Source organism: Sander lucioperca, chromosome 19, assembly GCF_008315115.2.
Source record: "Sander lucioperca isolate FBNREF2018 chromosome 19, SLUC_FBN_1.2, whole genome shotgun sequence".
Taxonomy (NCBI): Eukaryota; Metazoa; Chordata; class Actinopteri; order Perciformes; family Percidae; genus Sander; species Sander lucioperca.
In genome coordinates this window covers 1182153-1202898 of record NC_050191.1, presented here as the reverse complement: position 1 = coordinate 1202898, position 20746 = coordinate 1182153, and the positions used below count along the sequence as shown (strand labels likewise).

Sequence of the window (20746 nt, the reverse complement as noted above, 5' to 3'; positions counted from 1 at the left end):
TAATTCTGACAAAAGTTAAGGCTGGTAAACTTTTAATGTGAAACACTAGTGCAGTAAATGTTGAATGCCATTGAGTTCACTTACATGCACATTAGTACGCCAGTTTGTGTCTTAACCTGGTTTTGAGCTTGTTCAGAATATGGCATACATACATAAAGCATGAGAAACAGGGTTATAAATTTCCCTGTAATGATCATAGCAGTATCCAGGTTCCGGATCATCTGCTGTGTCTGTCTGTGTCTCGATTGCTGAACATTGCTAATTATTTCTGTAGCGATTGTGTGACCACAACACCTAATAAATAGGAAACTCAATGACATTAGCTCAACAGCAAATAAAATAATAATAATAATGGCAAATTAGAAGCAACTGGAAGTTATTAATTATTGAAAAAAGAGTGGTAATGATAACTGTTGATGTACTGATGGAATCCTTGTCTGTGGAAATATACATTATCATGAATTTCTCAAGACTACAGGCAATCTTGGAACCCATGGGCTATTGGTCTGACGACAATTTAGCCTCTGGGGGCAAAGGACAATATTTTTGGGGTTCCGGTGTATATCCGGATGTGGGGTATCTGAGCCAAGACTTCCTCTTCCATGTGCCAGTAACTTGAGTCAGTAGGAATGGAGTTGGGAGTTAAGAGACGACATCTACGACTGTATTGTCTCACAATCTCTATAAACAGACATCCGCATATGAATGCAGATACATTTTTATAAGAGCTAAATGAACAGATGATGCCTCTTTAGCTCTCCACATGGACTGTTTACCTGCTTGCAACATAAGCCTGCTCAAATGTGATTGGTTTATACTACTTGGACTACAATCAGACTACAAATGTAAACCAGAATGCTTCCACTACCAAAATCTTGTCCCATTGCCTACAGATTCTGCATTCATATGCAGATGTCTATTTATAGAGATTGGACTGCAGGTAATGATGGACATGACCCCAAGAACAGGGGGAGTTAGGAATAAAGGCCTGTCTCTCTCCAGTTAAAGTAAATACAAGGCCCCACCCACTGTTTAAGAATTGATATCTAGTTATTTCCAATTACTGTTAACAAATATAGGATGATGTGACGGGGAAAAAGCAAGTAAAGTTTAAATAAGTAAGATTTAGCTCAAAACCCCTTAGCACATGGCAACACTCAAACCAAATGATGTATTAAATATTTATTCCATTTCATGTCATCTCGCTACAGAAACAAACAAAACACAGATCTTTAGCTACTCTTGTTTTGTGCACGTGTTCTTTCCTACATCTCTTTTAATTAATTTTGGCATCAGATAAGAATTACTAAAATAGATATAAACCATCAACCATAAAACATGATGAGACACAATTCAGAAATTGCATACGAGAGCTTAGAGGAGTGATGTTCAGAATGCTACCTCCAGTTTAATTTTCAGTCATTTCATGTTATCACTACAGATCGAACCAAAACGATATTTACGAACTACATTTTAAATGCACCTTTGAGCAGTCAGTCAGTCTGAATCAACCAAAGTACATTTCCAGGATAACGCCTGACATCAGGCTTTGCCCCTCACCTTCCGCTCTCTGTGTTGCCATTCTCAAAATCCCTTTTGCTACAGGAAACAACAACAAACTACGAGCTAGCAAGCTACTTGCTGAAAATGACAAGTTTTAACGAAAATTTGGATCGTGCAATAAGGCAGCCCTGCTCTTTACTCATTAAAAATAGAAATACTTTAAGTGTGGGTTTAAGGGTTAGGCTTAGTCTTTGATGGTAACTAAAGACCCCGTACCATTTGAGAATTGATGGTATGTAGTTGAGAACCTGCCAAAATCATTAGGTATTAATTAAAATCCACTATTGCTATTTTGTAATGTAGTAAAAGTGGAGAACAAAAATCAATTGCATTCTTCTTCAAATCCCTGATCCAATGACTAGTACATGAGTGCATGTGAAACACAAATATGGATTTTAACACTGTTGTACTACATGCAGAACACAGGCCCACACACAGTGTGCCATGAATAGCAGTCACGTGGTCTTTGCTGTGCTGTACTGTACAGTATGTAGGTTGATTTCTTCCTCCACCATTAGCATCACTTCAAAGCTTTTTTGCTGCTCCAGTCCCCTGGGTTCCTTCGTCCTCTTTTCAAGGCTTGTCTCACGTCAACAGCTATGCAGTGAGATCAATTGCACAATGCATCTGTGTGAGCAAAATTACTATGAACAAGCTGTGGCTTGGAGTTAGCACTCCCACATAACACTAGGTCATAAGGCTCACGTTATACCACAAACTGTGAGCATTTTTGCCACTACACCATTAGCAACATGAAATACGATGCCAAGCCTAAGTACAAAGGAGTCTCAGATTCTTTCTAAAAATCATGAGTCTGTAAACTGAACTTGAACATCTGAGGGTCTGCATGCTTCAACCAAGGTTTTAATGAGCAACTATAAAAAAGGAGATAAGAAGAAACTAAGCCAACAACATTATAACATGATGTCAGCCTAGTCACAGACAAAATTATAGAAATATTTGAAGAAAAGCACATCATGGGTCAGTATTAAAGAGACCAGTCAGACATTCACTGGCATGGCCTGCACAAACAAATAAGTTATAAAGTAACATTATATTGCCTGTACTATAGTCTCGCATTACCAGACCTATCTCCACAGCATGGCACAGGAAGGTCTGGCAGCAGGAGCATACACTCCTGGATAGGAGAAAAAACGGGCAGGGGTTGTTTGCATTTCTTTAAACAAATCACAATCGTCTTGGGCGGCACTACAGTAAGTTCCGTACGCAGCAAGCGTGGCTCTTCAAAATGGTCTCAGGAAGGAACTTGTTTAGGTGGGACATTTGCACCCTGCTAAAGAAAACACCCCACATACAATATTAAATTAAGTTAACTGTTCACACAATACAGTAACATGAGCTTTATAAATTAGATGGATACATGGTTAAACGTAATTTCCTCTTACCAGTGTATCGATGTAAACATATAGACGGGTTTCCTGTTTACAAACATTACAGGGTGCGTGCGCATACCAGGGGCAGAAAGCCAGACTGGTGAGCTGGTCCGCTACTGCAACAACCTTAAGTATTTAAGCTTTCCTTATTGTTTGTATATAACTACTGACTCAATAAACGTGATTTTAGTTGGATCTGTTTGTCTTTAATTTTGCAGTGTTACTGTGATATATATGTATGGCTATAATTATCGTTTTAGGCTAATGTAATAGCCAATGTTAGCAGCAGGGTTACCCCTGAGTGTACCCCTATGGTTGGTTTAAGCCTTAAAATAATGGCCAGGATTCCCGGGCGAAAGGTACGATATGTGTCTCTATTTCAAAACATCACTGCAGGTTGATTGTTTTTAGCAGCAGAGGTTGATTGTGGGCGAGAGGGCGACAACACTGTCGTGGTTAGTTCGCCGAAACTCTACTGCCTCTGCCTCGGCAACGTTAGCTAATGTCCGCTAGCATATAGGCTAACTATAGCCAGTTATCTTTGTTTGTAATGTAATAAAAACCCACCTATCTCGTAGGAGCGAAGCTTAATATTTTATTCAATAACATTATGGTACAAAAGGAGCAGTAACGCCACAGGTCTTATGTTGACAACGTGGACGCAGATATAAGAAACTCCAAAGGCAGTCGTAATATTTACCTAGCTAGCAGGCTAGGCTAACGCTGTTGCGCTAACATTAGCAAAACATCGGCGTAGCTTTAGCTAGCAGTCTAAACTTGTCTCGAGTACGGACCTTTAACTATCTACGGTCCGGACTCGAGTACTACAGCCCTGACAGGTAGATATTAGCTGAACAACTGAACAAGCTGCAGCTTTTCTGATTGATACAATGGGAGCCTGACTCTTACATATGACCCCAATCTGCCCTTCTTATGGCTTGAAGCCATAACCTCCGCCGGTTTTTGGCAAAAGCATGCTTCCCCCTAGGTATGTTAAACATCAGGCACCCATCACTGGCTCTGTTTATGCAATTTACCATGCAACAACTCCTTGGCATTTTGACTTACACTATGCTGCTACTACTAGCTACACGAAACACGTCTTCTTTCTGCCCCCCGGTTGCGTGCGCAAGCAGTGATGACGTTGCCGAGAAATCCATGTATTCTTTGTAAATCTTTACAATCATTCCGCGAAAGACCTAAGCAGACCTGCCTTGTTGCACGATGCAAAGTTGCCTTAAAACTTGCCATTTTCAGCCTGTAAAATTGCTCAGAGGTTCCAGTTCTGTAACCAGAGTTTAAAGTTGGTACTATAATTGCCACTGCTCATCATACCAACTGCTATAATTATTATGAATCATATTTCTCCATATCTGTATCATTGTCTCTGTGTCCCAAACGGCAGCGGCAGATGGCCGCCCACCAACAGCCAGGGTCTGTCCAAGGTTTCTACCTGTAAAAAGGACGTTTTTCCTCGCCACTGTCGCACCAAATTCTAGTGTCTTGAGATAACTCCAGATGTTGTGATTCAACACTTTAAATAAAATTGAATTACCGTAAATTTAATTCAAGTTAACACAAAGAAAGCTGAAAATAAGGGACATCCAGCGGAACTTCTCTTTTTTAAATGCTGTAAATGATTTCACCTCGCAATAGTACAATAATATGTCAACCTATCTTTTAAACAGACTTACTATTATTATTACATAGTTTCCAGGTTTTTCAGCTTTTCAGCTGACATCCAACCTGCATCACTATTCATCACCTCCACAGCACAAAACCCCAACATCCATGTATTGCTTTTGTTACTAATGTTGCTGATCTACACACTCTGTGTGAGAAAAATAATGTTTTTTTGTTAACATTAAAGCATGTAAACAACAACTCGAAACTGTATAAACATACATATGAAGTATGAACCTTAAAATGAGCATAATATAGGACCTTTCAGGCCTGGTTCTGTCTGCTGTTAAAGTAAATAAAGCCCCCAGCCACTGTTACTTCACATGTGTACATAAATACACCTAACATTTTTTTATGTCACCTCCACAGCACAAACCCCCAACATCCATGTATTGCTTTTGTTACTTATGTTGCTGATCTACACAATCTGTGTGAGAAAAATGTTTTTTGTTAACATTAAAGCATGTAAACAACAACCCAAAACTGTATAAACATACATATGAAGTATGAACCTTAAAATGAGCATAATATGACCTTTGAGGCCTGGTTCTGTCTGCCGTTAAAGTAAATAAAGCCCCCAGCCACTATTAAATCACATTTGTACATAAATACACCTAACATTTTTTAATGATAGCCCTCTCCTCTGCCAAAGACCAAAAACTAAGAATGAATAAGTAATAATAGTAACACTGGTAGCACTGCTTTCTGTTCCCCTTAAGTGCCTGGTTGGGTGGCATGAATCTGTGAGAGGGAGGCATTAATTATGACTAACAGCATAGGAGGCTGAACATTTTAGGACCGTGAAAAAAAACTAAACAACAAACAGGGGAATGCTTTAAAAAGATGTAACATTATGGTGCAGGCACTCCGGATCCTGGAGGCCGTTGATATTCACTCATCAATCCTCCCAGAACACACTGATTTTTACAAAGACTAGAAAGCCACTAGAAATAGTGGCTAAAAATACCAAGAAAACAGTGCCAGGTTGTATAAAATAAGCCTGTGTGTGTGTGTGTGTGTGTGTGTATGCGTGTGCGTGTGCGTGTGCGTGTGCGTGTGCGTGTGCGTGTGCGTGTGTGTGTGTGTGTGTGTGTGTGTGTGTGTGTGTGTGCGTGCGTGCGTAATGAGAGAGAACAGGGAATCAGCTGGCTGATTGGGCAGTGGCGGGACAGAGCTTCTTTCATTAGGGAGCAGGAACAACACAACAACAGAGACCATGAGAGGCGCCTGCTCTACCAAAGCAAATAGGATCAGCTTTTTCATTCAATCTACCTGTTTTCCATTAAGTTAATTAAGGTACACAGAACTGGAGAGACTAACAAACAAAGGTAAAGCATCCTCCCTTTAGGCACAGGCACTCAGAATGCAAGAGAGACAGAGGGAGGTTAAGGAAGCAAGATTGGGCTAGTGGAGACTCTAATTGGCTCAAGGGCCATGGTGCAGTGAGTGGTAGTGTGTCAGCTGCAGCTCACCAGCACTGACACAGTAACCCTCTGATAGGCCTGCTAACAAAGAGGGAGGAGGTGTGTGTTTGTAGGGGGGGGGGTTCTTTTTTCTTCCTCCTCACTTCCTGCTCTCTGCATCCATCAACCTCTCTCCATTTGTTTTACCTTTCTACTAGTGATGACCAAATGAAGCTCGTGAAGCATTTCCATTGTTTTCTGAGTCCAATAGATTGCGTTCTCTGTTCAGCAAAGGGTTGAAAGCACACTGAATTGCCATTCCTTGACCCTTTTCTTTAAACCAAGAGCACCATCTAGTTAGGTAAACAAATACAACTAATGGTTCATGAAGTTTCATTTTGGACATCACTACTTTATATGTCTTGCTGTTTTTATTCTCACATCTCCATTTTTAAACATACTGTAGACTGTACAGAAGCATACTGAGCTTAACATGTTGCTTACCATGCTTGTTTTCATTCATTTATCTTTCATAAACAAACATGGGAATGTACCTGATCACTGAAGCTTCCTGTTTATGTGTTCTGCTAATTGTTTACTAGTATCACAGACACAACATCAGTTTATTTCCTTGCGAGTGAGGCTGTATTAAACCAACCCCAGACCCCAGGATGCACCGTTTGTCGGTAGGTTTTTGGTAATGCAGGTTTTGAATTTGCAACACATAGTACCAGTACAATATTAGCTAAGGAAAACAAGTTACTCTCTGGGCTTCATACAGTATAATTAAGCTGCCATGTATAGAGCTCAACAGTGGCCGCCCACTTTTTAAAAGGCTTTGGTTCCGAAAGCAATTTTTTCCATTTATTCACTGCACTGAGTGAAATCCATCTATAAAGAGTTTTAAGCCTGGAACCAAGCCAGCCAAACATATATAAACATTTGATTCAGTGCAAAACAATTGTAGAAAATGGAAGAAAAGTCAAAGGTACAAGACTGTGTACATAAACCATAATAGAGTTCAGTGGTTGCAGCTCACTAGCCATTCGTACGTTCAATAAACATTTCCATGGTTTATTGTTAGTATTCCCATGGTAACAGTGAGCTCCACCAATCAGAGACGTTGCTGTTATGTTGCTCTTGGGGAGAGATTTGTGGTAGCGGGAACTAATTACTAGCGGGAACAGGCTGAGAAAGACAAGAACATTTTGGAGCTGCTTTTTAGATCCATAAAATTAGCCAACGGATGGAGTTTTATGGCAGATAATGATGGAGCAGATGGCAAGTAGACATATAATTTGCCCAGGGTGGCTTCAGCTAAGTTAAAACTGGATGTCCGACACCATTCAAAATGAAATATTAGAAGAATCCAGAAGGAAAAATTTTGTCTGAGGCAAGGGAGCTGATGGAACCACCGATGCAAGTAGGTCTGAGCAGTTTTCCTGTAGTTCCTGTAAGCACGTGCACATACATAATCATGCACTCACATTATACTGCGCAACACCACTCAGCAAAAATATGTTCCCGCGCCCATGCAGCTGCATGCAGTTATAACCTCAAATCAACACTGGTCAGATGGTCCCATGGAACAGTTTGGACTTAATAAAACTAATAAGAGATATGCTGAAAAATAGATAATCAAATTATTCTGTATGATTGGAATTGTTTTGTCGAAGTAGATTTTATGAGTAATTCATTAATGGCTTCTATCTGTTCAAACTGTGGAAAGAAATCCTGTTTTCCCAGAAAAACTTTTAACTTGTGCTAATTAAAATCTCAGTTAACCAAAATAAAGGGTTTCACTGAGATATGATACAAAAACAATTATTTTTAGTGGAACCTGTACAATTAATACTACACTCTGTCATTGCAGTATTGCAGTTTCTTTCCTTTTTCCACATATGTTTTTCTGTTGCCTTGGCATTTGTTGCCATTCGTCTCTGCATGGATGAAGAATGGCAATGATTATCTGGCCACCAATGCAAAGTGCATATAAAAAAATCTACAAACTCATTGGCTTAGAGTGTAACACTTCATGGCCGCATTGGAATGAGACGACAAAGGACTTCTCTGACTTCACTGACACACAGCTCAATGTCTCTATTTTTATATCGCTATACCTCCTGGTCATTCAGTGGCCCACAGGGGCTGCCCACCGAGACAAATACTGCAGGTTGTTAACTAAAATATTAGAAATTTAAGAAATAGCAGCCATGGAATAAGCTGCTTATGCTGAATGTTCACACAGTGAGCCGGCCCAGCCTCATGATCTATTTCGAGCCAGAGCACAGCGGTATTTCCGATGAGAAAAGTATATTCTGATTAAAAGATGACATCTCAAAAGCTTTTCTTTTGACCGATTTTTCTTCCGCAGTTGTCTGACCTCATTTCATGAAACAAAGAGGGTTTCTTGTCAGCCTGGATAATCTGCTTTGAGAGGATCCTCATGTTACGGATACAATGTGGTGAAGGAGAGATACAATAACAGAAACTGCATAGTAAAGGGCATAGAGGCTGTAAAGGGTAAACACCAAGCATACCATTTCTACAAACCCAATTTGGTCCCATATATTTAGTACAGCACATACTGTTTAGTGTAATTTTATTAACAAGGTGCCAGTTTTGCTCTCATCTTGATACATTTTCAAAGAGGCCATTCTGATTTTTATTATTTTACCAATTCTAAAATTGCTTACCAATTAGCTGATTTACTGATAAATTGTTTAAGTTAACAATCAAGTAAAAATATTAAGTCTATTCTATTGTAGCTTGTTTATTATAATGTATAGGGTTTTTTTTTTTTTACAACAGATTAAACTAGACAGAAGAAGTCATACAGAAATGGAAAGCCTCATAAACTAATCAATAGTTACATAAGTAAGTTGATCTTCGTTAAAATATACAAAACAACAGAAAACGATAATCCATTAGTAAATTGTTTTTATCAATGAAATTATCTAGCCTTTTGACAAAGAGTATTTTTGAGAACTGAGAAAAAAATAAGCTATCATGTAATTATCTTTATATTTCTGTGATTTTGTTTCTTAAATTACAACATCATTCACCTACAGTAAAAAAAATCTTTGTTGGTTACAAATTTTGGAATGCAAAGCCATGCAGCATTTCTCTTTTTTGTATCAATTTATATTGAATGTGTGTATTCCACATCAGTTGCGGTTGAAAGCACTGGAAAAGCTATAAAGTCGGATTTAAATAGTGATTTTATCAAACTACCAACAAGTAGCGCAGCAATCCCCTTTGGGTGCCTCTTTTGGTCAGTTGGCAATGCATATAGTGTTTTTAACACTAAGCCAAGGAGCCCTTAACTGAGAGTGAGATGGATCAGGGACATCCTACTACTAATATTGTATGAAATTGAGTCGCATATTAAACCAGGCCTACAATAACGTGTGGGCAGCCTTTATACATACCTTTTTAGTGCATAGAATACTAAGCTATTAATATTTGTTGCCATGTTTTTATCAATTATGTTATAATGTTAAAAATACATGTGGCAAAGTGAATCTTTAAGACTAACCGGATCTGTGGATGGCTACCACAGTGATTTCCTTACCTAGATGCTGGTAAGCCTGTCTGTTTGCTTTTTTCACAAATAGGCTGATTTATATTTGCTAATAATAATAATAATAATAATAATAATATATTAATTAATATTAACGTTCTCTTTGGGCAAACAAACTTTGTAGTTTTTTTTCACATGCTGTTGCAACAACTAGTAATGTTAGAAAAACTACAACACCACACCGGATCTAGCTAGACCGGAAACAAAACAACAGGCACACCTGCACTTGTTTGGGCATGAGCCGGCCAAGAGTAGTAGGCTAACGTTACGTTTCGAGTGGATGGCGAGTGTGAGATGCAGAAATGGATGCCAATAAGATTCTGAACGGAAAGTTTACTTTTAAAAAGTTGTCGAGGGGGACAGTAGTTTTCACGCATACACAGCCTGTGTGACACAGAGAAAGCAGCCCAACGGGAACTGATGCAGAGTGCAAACGCTGTCTCATTAACCGGTGATCACTGGACGTCAGTGAGTAATCAAAATTATTTAGGAGTTACTGCACACTATATTGACTATGTATATCAGTATACGGTTTTAGGACTGTGTTGTTTGTATCGTTTTTTTGACTGTTTTTGTCATTTGGGACATTGTCCACCCACTTTTCTGTCCAGGAGAATTGTTACATTCCTTATTAGAAAAATGTAAAGGTTACAAATGTCCTGCTGTGGCATCAGGTTTTTTGACCATTTTGTTTGTACTGTATAAGCAAAGTGTTAGTATTACATCTCAGTTAGGTTAGGTACTTGTAGGAATTGTGCAATAATGACAGATTCACACGTTTCTTTTGTTTACAGTAAATAAAAAATAAACAAATACAAATCTTAAAGTCAAGTTCAAAAAGTAACTTTCTTTGCATTAATTTGATTCCCAATTAAGATACACTGGTAAGAATTGCTTTCCATTGTTAATATGTACTTGAAAACAGTTCTGAAATGCAAAATAATAATTTTATTCATGTGATAAAACATGCGATTAATCGTGATTAACTAAAAAAAAATATATATATATATATATATATATATATATATATATATATATATATATATATATATATATATATATGTATATATATATATATATCATGTTAATATATTTTCATTATGAAAAAACTTTAAAAAAAATAATAATTTAATAATTTGGTGGCCCCCTCTGCAGTAACTCTGAGAACCCCCCTAGGGGCCCCAGACCCCTTGTTGAAGATCTCTGCCTTAGAAGTTTAAAATTTTTCTTATTTATAGAATAATCAAATAATATTGACAGGTTCAATAATATTGATTAAAATAATATTAATTAATTAAAATAAAATATTATAATATAATTAAAATATCTTTGGAGCTCTATTTAAAATCAAGTGCAAGATAAATAATGTGTGCCCAGTGTACTGTTGTATTCCTCTCTGAATCCTGAGTGTCTGGGCCCAATGCCAAAGCCCTGCTCATTTATTCATGATTTCTGATCCCTTCTCGTATGGCCTACCCAATCCTGGCTCTGACAGGTCAGCATTCACAGAGCCAGACAATAGTCCCTCAAGACTGAGCTCAACAACAGGCCAGAGTCTCATTTCCTGTCCTCTCCCCACCTTTCTGTGCCAGAACTGTGTGGTAGCCTCGTACAGACCTGTTTCATTGTGTTTACAACGAGTGAGGTCAGTTCAGCTCCTACTCAGTCAGTTGGGAGGATCATTTGAACTTCTGTTTGGGTTTGTTGATGCTAGCTTGTGCATTCTCATTTGTCATATAACACAATGGGACAAATATGTACTTTCTTCACAGTGGAATTGCAAAATTTGAGGAATTTTCTTAAACAATTTTTGGCTAGGTTAGGTTTGAGCTGGTTAATCGTTCGACTCTATCAGCACCAGCACTAGCGTGCCCCATGATCGCCATTAAATTAAAGCAAATTAAGTAGGCTAGTTGAGCAATAACTGATAAAAACATGTAATACTATAATAACAAAATAATGCCTTCACAGATAATTGCAGCATGTCAACTACCTTTTGTTGCTATTCAGTGAATGGTCTGATAAGTTATAGTAAATAAATGAATACATAACCCCCCCCCTCATGTTTCTGTTTCAACAAAAAGAGCTGTAGTTTTAAAATGGCTATTATCAATTAAACATAAAAATAGGTTAGAAAATAATAATTATACCATAGCTAGATAATAAGGGTTGTTGATTGGCTGTTAGTTCACTGTAGCTTGTCACCTAGTCTAGTGCAGGCTGTTCTCATGAACCATTTATACAAATAGCTAAGCATAAGCAAAACGTTATGTACTATAATTTGTATGTATTTTATACATTTATTGATGTATACACCACATTGACTGGTGCTGTATAAGAGTGCTCTTGTCTGTGTAGGGAGTAGGGATGGGTGGATGGGTGTTTCATAAAACACAGGGCTTTCAAGTGGGGGAGCAAAGTTAGTTTTCTAGGGAAAAGCCTTTCACGCATGTGAATGTTTCCCAGGTGTATTACTTAAGGGGCTTTTATCACTTTTATTTTTCTTTATTTGGGGGTTAATCATGCTTTTAAGTTTTCTTCAAAAAACAACAAACAATTTAGAAGGTGTAAACAGGTGTATACATTATACTAATATGTTGTTGCCATGGAGTCAGTTAGTTAGCTGTTTACATTTTGAGAAATTGGCAGCATTAAAAGTATGCAGAATTAGCTATTAGCAGTTTCTGTTGGCAATGTATCCATGGATATACAGATACCTATCACAAGATTACTTTGATACTGAAAAAACGTAAAAATGTAAGGTTTTTCCAGTTCTACAATTATAAGGAGTGTCTTTTATTCTATGATCTTTAAAAATGTATAGACATTTATTTATGATGGACATCAGAGACAATAACATCCCCTGGAAATGTCAGTCACAGTGAATTTGTGCCTGTGTGATTAGTTTTGGCAGAGTCAAGACTCAAGAGAGGAAAGAGTGCGATGGGTTTTAAAGTACCTTAATAGCTTCCATAAGCTGTGTCACAGCCACTGCTGCTGCTACTGTGTTGACAATAGGGATGTCACGAGACCCGGTACTTTGGTACCAAGTCGATACCAAAATTCTGAAAACATGACAGTACTCGTCTTTCTACAGTACTGTAGGGATGCAATTATTCTGGAACTGATGGGGGCAGTATATGACCACAGGTGTTCTAGTCTGCCGCTAAATGCTAGAGAAGAAGAAGAACGGCGATCAGCGCAGAAAAACCAAAGGGGTAAGCTTCTCCTCGGACCGCGAACCTCCTATGGTGCCATTTTGATGCTAATAAGCCATCACCTCCCGTTAGCATTCCATTGACTGCCATTCATTTTGGGGCCACTTTGACAGCGAATAACTTTACATCTGAAGCGCTTAAAGACTCTATTTGTCCATTGTTTATTTCTAAAGAAACACGACAATGTATAAAAGGCTCCATTACCTTGTACCTCACGTTATGGCTCCGTAGCAGACGTTTTTGTAAAAATAGGCTAACGATTGTGTCATAACCACGCGACTTACTGTCGCATAGTAGAGGAATTACCGTATAGTACGCGCAGGCAGTTTTGTCTCACATTAGCTGTTTAAGTGTAATTACTAATGTTAACTAGCATTTTAGTTAGCAATAAACAGCCTGTGCCTATGTTATCTCCTTACATATACCTACGCTCTCCGTCTCTGCTATATTGGGAATGATTGAGATTTCTCTTGGCACAGCTACCAGAAGACTTACAACTTTCAGACAGGTTGCTCACAGCACATTTACGTCGTCTCTCTCAGTTGGAGGCTGCGCAGTAACGCTCAGCCATCACCGGAAAAGTGCTTCTAATGGCCTTCACTGGTCTCCGTCCAGAGTAACGGGATCTGTTGGTCCATTCTAATATACAGTCTATGAGAAAAACAGAGCGTCTCATCTCTGTTGCCGTGCACGACGGTTTAGCAGCAGTCAGCCTCTGGCTTTACCGTAACAGCAACAGCTTTCCCGACTTCATCTGGAGCTCCCAAACAGAAACCAAAGTCTGTTTCTCTCTGCCGTTGTCTGTCACAGCCTAACATTACCCCCAATAGCTGACATTAGCTAACTTTAGCACTAGTTTTAGCAGACCTCTATCGTCAGTAAGTTAACTTTAACCAGCCCAGTTCTATGTAAAAAAACAACCACGGCAGAGAGAAACAGACGTAACTAAACATGCTTGTTGTTTGCGAGTTCCAGGTGAACTCGCAGAAGATGTTACCGTACACTGGCTATGTGGTGATGCCAGGCTTCGGAGCAGCGGTCTGTTGGTCCAGATGACTGAAGTTTTCTCCTGATTACATGTAAATCACGCTTTCCTTTCCCGCTCCACTCCACACCCAAACAGTGACTAAAAGTTGAAACAAAACAAAAAAAAACACTGAAAAAAAGAGTGACACAATACTTTCTAATATGTTTTGGTGTTTCATTTGAAGGAGAACTGTGTAATCCTTTGTGCACACTGGAGCAGGAAATGCTAATCTCACCCAGATGGTCATGTGTTAGTTTAGGCAGGTGGAGGGCATATGGATGACAGACCACTAACCCAAATGCTGCTTTTGCCACCTAGGAGAAGGCTCAGAAGGCCTGGCATGCTGCATGTACTTCCTCCCAGCCTGCCAAAGACACACACACTCACTCTGTCCAAGGCAGATTGCTCAGGAGTATGAACGCTAGACTCATACAGATCCACTCATACAGCTTTCCTTGGATAAAATTGAGGCTGAAGAACTAGCAGGCATGACTATATAATCCCAGCTTTAGGGATGTTCAGGGAGACGCAGAATCAATGGCGAATGAGGGGAGAGTGCATCCGTCCATAGTAACATATGAGAGCCTGACATCAGGACTCATCTGGGCAGGAGGGGGGAGTAGATGGAGCATCGCCCTTTCTACCTCTAGCCTTTTATTCCTTCCAGCCGGTGCCAGGCTGCTGTGACTGACTCAGTGGCTACTCCTTCACTGACCGTCACAACAGTAGGTGAGGCTAACTGTGACATTAAACCAACACCGGCCGCAGAACACCACAGAGGCAGGCACTGCTCACTCTAGCAGCAAGGCTATGTCTGTTTGAAGCAAAGATTTGTGTCTGGATTACTAACTATCAACAGTGGCTAGAAACATGAAATGACAAACAAGACTAGGGCAGCCTCCTCTTAGTCAATTAGCTGAATCATTGATGCAGAACTTTTTGTTAATGCGTTGCTTTTTGCGCTCTTTTAGCCACTTTTAGTCACTTTTTGATAGTGCTAGCCACATATCTGCCACATTAATACTCACAAACATAAGCCCCAAACTGGGGCACCCTGGTAACCAAGGGTCTACCAGTTAAGTTGCTTAAGTTGTCCATGAAATCTCTGCGGCCCTGGTTAAAATCCAGCCGGGGTCCTTTGTCGTGGTCTGTTTGTCGCTGTCTACTTTCTGCTAATAAAAGACAAAATGTCCCCTAAAACACTTATTTGCACTTATTTGTGAGAAGCAAATCAGTCTGGAGACACAATTTGACAAATGTTTCAATTACATTAACTCACTAAATAGTCAAAGAAGTCCTTTGACTATTAGTTGAGGACTATCCTCTTACATGTTACTGTGCTTTTGTTTTAACCCATTAAGAAGTAAGTCTCAAAATGAATTCAGTAATTAAAGTTGTAGTCCGTAAGATTTGAATGTAGTTAATTGGCTGTTAAGTTCCTATCTATCAATGACTGAGTTAAAACAATGGTGATTGAGCATACAGTATGACCCACTGATGAAAGCGCATGTATTTGCTGCTCTGTCAAGTAATACGATATGAGTGTCTGGTGCGAATTTCCCACCCTTAACTCAAATTCGTCAGTCAGCAGGGGTTGGTCTCCCTGTCTTCCCAGGTGGAGCTTGTCACCATAGTTGTAACTGCCAGTTATGCTGCGATCCATTGTACTCGGTAATTGGGAACATCTGACGAGGAAAGATGCAAAGAAACGGTACGTTGTCGGGTGCTTAATTTTCATTACTGCTGACTTACAACTGCGGACCAACAGACAAAGAAAGAAGACCGTTAAACTTTGAGTCCAAAGAAAAATAAAGAAAAAACTAAACTCCGGTCTGTCCTCCATGTGATGAACCACCCTCTCTCCACAGAGTCGCTTTTCGGGATGAACATTCAGGAAATTATAGCCAGACTCTAAACCACCTGTAAAGCATCAGAGCAACTGGGCTATCAGCTCTGACCTACTGACATCATTCAGTCGACAGTGTTCGTTTTTGAAAAGAACTCTGGGAGATAAAGTCCCAGAGGCGCGCCTGCAATTACATCTTACCGCCAAGGCTGCCGCTAGAAACAACCTAACTCAAATCTTACGGACTATAACTTTAAGTATACAATATCACCTCCATGTCAGTCAAAACAAGTTAAGACATCAAACATGTTGAGTTCATCTTATTCCAACTCAAAAAAGCATAAAATACTTTATAACAATTGTAACATTTTACCCAGTGTTTTATAGTCAATTGTGGGCGCATAAATGTCCTACCCCTAGGTCTAGAATAAATGTTAATGCTCAGCTTATAGAATGCTCAATACCTTGACACAGGAGACCTTAACCAAGTCTTTTGAGTGCCTGAACATAACCATAAAAAGAGTGAATCATGCTTTGGCTGGAAGAAGCTAATATTGTGGGAAAATTCAAAAAAATATGTTGGCAGTGAACATCTGTAGATATGTTCAGTATGAACATTTTGTGAGTTCGAAGATACATTCATTAAAAACCTTTACTTATCATGTTCAAAAGAAATGTGACCCAGGTTGCTGTGCTTTTTTTTCTGTAGCAATTACTAAAATATAAATAACAATTTTTAGAACACAGTTTTGGTGTTTCTGACTCCAGTAACTGCCAAAGATGGCTTCACTACAATCGGGGGTCTGCATAAGACTTTAGAATTTATTGTCCCCAAGTGGAAATACTCATTCACAACACTGTACTTTATTGACAGCACGCTTACAAAAAAACGGAAGTACAAACCTTCCGATAGCAAGAACAAGATAAAAAAAGTCAATAAAAGAAAACAGGTGTGCGACCAAGGATGGGGAATAAACTACATACATACAGTACACAAAACAAGCATCTTGATTATTTTTCAAGTCCATGTGCAGTTGGCGCGCTTTCACTGAGGAACAGTATGGTGCCTGGGGCAGATGACACACAGACCCTCGCGACCATGAGACCATGAATTGACCTTAAGGCAATTATATTCTTCTCTTGCAGAAATAAACAGGTTGTCAAAGGTGAACATGGGGTCAGCCATACAAACCATGACTCATGTATATGACTGTGCTGTACTTTTGTTTGAAGCCCTGCTGCTGTTTCTGAGATGATGACTCAACGACTGGTCTCGCACCGTCCCAGAGTGCTGCTCCTGTCTCTTGCTGCTCACAGTGATTGGACTTCTCACAGCACATAAGATACTGTTAAACAAACAAGCTGTTACTAATGCTGCTCATCCATCTCTACACAGGCAGGGAAAGGAGGTGGAAGTGGAGGCTGATTCAGTGAATGACCGGAGAGAGGGATAATGAGCAGAGATGAAGGAGAGGTAGGGACAAAATGAGAATGCTGCTCTGGAGCATGTCAATGTACGGTGTGCTATAGTCTGTGTCCAGGTCTCTGTCAAGACTGAGATGCAGCTCTCTGCTTGTCCCTATGGAGCTCAGCATGGGGCTTAGTGTACGTCAGCCAAGAGCATGGTGACATATGTGCCATTATTTATAGCCAGCAGATCCGCTGAGAGGCCCAGGGGCTGCTTAAAGAACGTATTATTTGAGAGCCCAAAGACCAACCTGGCTACAATCAGGCTCAAAGGACATTTAGCAGCAAAAAAGAACCCACAAACCCAACCCAATTGAGTGTTGTGCGCTGAGACCAGTATTTACTAGATCCCAAGTGATCAGCTGGACTCATGATAGCATGGATAATACAACAGAAACCAGTTTCACATTCTGACATGATTTTTTCTTTTTCTGCATCACGGGGATATTTGAAACTAAATTGCCCAGGTCTCTCATTGCACATCAGAGCTTTCTGGTTTATATTCCATGTAGTGCACCAGTGAGGTAAAGCAAGTCATAGCTCTGATAGATTTGCTTACTGAGGGATTAGCAGTTTCACTGTGGGGCACAGTCTGGGAACTCAGTGATGGACGCCCACCCCCACCCCAACACATACACACGCACACACACGCACGCACGCACGCACGCACGCACGCACGCACACACACACACACACACACACACACACACACACACACACACACACACCTCATCAGCCACTTCTAGCATGACACAAAAATGTGTTGGAAGGGTTAATGGTAAGTCAATTAGAGTATGGCTCTAATCTGCGTGAGGCAAAGGTCATCTCTTAGTAGGTAGTGGGATTGGGAACGGAGGTTTCCCTTACTTGGCATGCTACTTCACCTGAAACCACACTGCCTGCATATTAGAGCTGCAAAGATTAATTGATTAATAGATTAGTTGTCAACTATTGAATTAATCTGCAACTATTTTGATAATCAATTAATCACTTTGAGTCATTTTCTATGAAAAAAGTAAAGAATTCTCTGATTCCAGCTTCTTAAATGTGAATATTTTCCAATTTCTTCACTCCACTCTGAAAGTAACCTGAATATCTTTGAGTTGTGGACAAAACAAGACATTTGAGGACGTCAACTTGGGCTTTGTAAAAAAACTGATCGACACAATTTTCCGAGGTTTTATAGAGCAAACAACTAATCCATTAATCGAGAAAATAATCGACAGATTTATTGACAATAAAAATAATGCTTAGTTGCACAGTACAGTCCATACATCTCAATCCTCTTCAAGAAAGCTGCAACCCAGTAAACGACTTCCAGCCCCCAGCCCCCAATTGTGGCTACCTCACCACCAACTCCATGCATTATTCACACACACACACACACACACACACACACACACACACACACACACACACACACACACAGTTACCTGATCAAGAAGCATGAGAAAAGTCAAGGTTGTGAACTGTGAAGAGTCTGGATAAAGGCCACAAACATTCACACTTCTTAGCCCCCAAGGCCAGAACAAGACAAGAAAGGAGAACTGAATTCCAAATGGCACATGTTCAACAATCAAGCTGTAAATATGACCCAGGCTGACTGACCTGCTGCAGTTTCACCTTTGGTTGCCTTTGCTGGGTTTTTAATCAGCTGATTTGATCATTGTAGGGACATAATGAACAAGTTTCATGTGTTTTTCCAATCCATTATGACTGTATGCTGCTACAGCATTTGTGCTGTGCAACCGTCTGCCTCTGCAAATATGAAAACACTCTCAGATACATATGAGTATTGACATATGATGTTGACTAAACACTCCAGCTGTATTTCAGGTGTCTGGTAACAATAACTTAGGCTGAATGAAAGGGCAGCTGAGAGCTGTTGTGTAGCGGAGGGGCGTTTTGTATCTTAACTGGAGAATATTTTATCCTACAGTAGCCTACATTCAGATCGGCCTGGAAAACGCACGGGGGGAAATAATTGAAATTCTTAGCGATGATATTGCACTCCGTCTGATGAGCACTGCACAGATCCCCGAGTCCATTTCAGCTAAATAGGGCACTGTGATAAAGGCGGAGCAGACACGGGGACAGATAATAAAAGGCACCGGAATAAGAAAAAAAAAAGACAGTTTGGTCCAATTAACACTTGGTGGAAAGTATTAGGATACATTAACTGATTTCCTGCTGCAACATCTCTAACTAGGTTATATCCATAGACAACACTGCAATGTGTCAGACAGTTAAAATGTGTCGTTAAGTTACCGCGTTCACATCCACAGTACAGATTGTAAAATGAGTCACAGTGTGGCTCACTGCGACTTCTTACCTCTTTTATCGGGCGTTTTTTAAACGGGTTCTCTGTCCAGGAGATGCAGTCGATGATCAAGGCATTGTTGTTGTTTTCCTTTCAACATTAATTCCAATACCGTTTGTAATTTCCATTTGTCGTCCTGGATTCCCGGTATTGCCTGATCACTCTTTTCCCTTTACGCGTAAAAAAAACCCGAGCGAGGCGCGCACCGCTCTGCCGCTCACAGCCGGCAGTGACCACACTACTGACGAGCAAACCACTTTACTGGCTCCTCGCATCGATCAGCTCCAAATGTGGGCTGCTTTAAGTTTGAGAATACGGAACAGCATAAATAAACTTTTCACGGAGTCAGACATTTCTGTTACGCGTTTAAATAAATATCCACTCACACCGCTTATGAGAAGAAACAAGATCGCGGAGCGGAATAAAAATATGTGTTTTCTTCTTCGCTCTCTGTGCTGTTGTCTGCGTTTTGATCTGACTGCAAATATCCGCAGCCTGTAGTCCTCTCCGTGCACTGACTGCGCCCTGTGTTGACGGCACGGCAGAGAGACTGCAGAAATGCATGGCCATGTGACACATTTAAAATGCAAACACTTGGCGTTTCATATCACACTCAGATAACTCATTAATACCAGCAGTAGGCTAGTACTTGTGAAAGAGATGATCTGTAATTATAATGATGCTGAGAACATTCCTGACGAAAAGCCATTTTCATTTAATACCGGGTGGGTAACATTTTATAATAACTACATGCTATGAAGAATTTGTTAAGTATACTTAATTCATCATTTATGAAACATTAATACACATTAATATGCAATGTATAAACAGTTATACATGTTTTATTTGTGAATAATAGGCTCATCAATATTGTGTTATAACAATATACTATTGTCAAATATTTAAGATGTGTTTGCAAACAGATAGCCTAGTCTTTAATCAGTGTTGGGCAAGTTACTTCCAAAATGTAATACATTATAGATTACTAGTTACTGTCATTTGAGAGTAATTAGTTATATTACAATATTACTGTCTCTGAATTGTAATGCGTTACACTACTTTTGCATTACTTTTGAGTTACTTTCACCAAAATAACAGGGGAAGTTTGATTTGGCAGCTAGCTTGTGAATTTCACCACCGGATCAATAAAGTCTCCTCTTTATCCACTTTAATACATCATAGATTATTCATATTTTGTATAATTAATATAAATATGCAAAGTAACTAAAGCTATACAAAATA

General features: G+C 39.6%; 1 protein-coding gene across 2 annotated transcripts in view; it reads right to left on the bottom strand.

Moving 5' to 3' along the window:
* Window positions 1–20028, bottom strand: part of lrfn2b (leucine rich repeat and fibronectin type III domain containing 2b) — a 205748-nt gene extending 185720 nt beyond the window's left edge. For both annotated transcript variants that reach the window (XM_031304575.2, XM_031304576.2), the window contains exon 1: window positions 19517–20028. The gene's annotated coding sequence lies outside the window, so the exon portion shown is untranslated. The remainder of the gene's footprint in view (window positions 1–19516) is intronic.
* Between the last annotated feature and the right edge of the window lie 718 nt (window positions 20029–20746).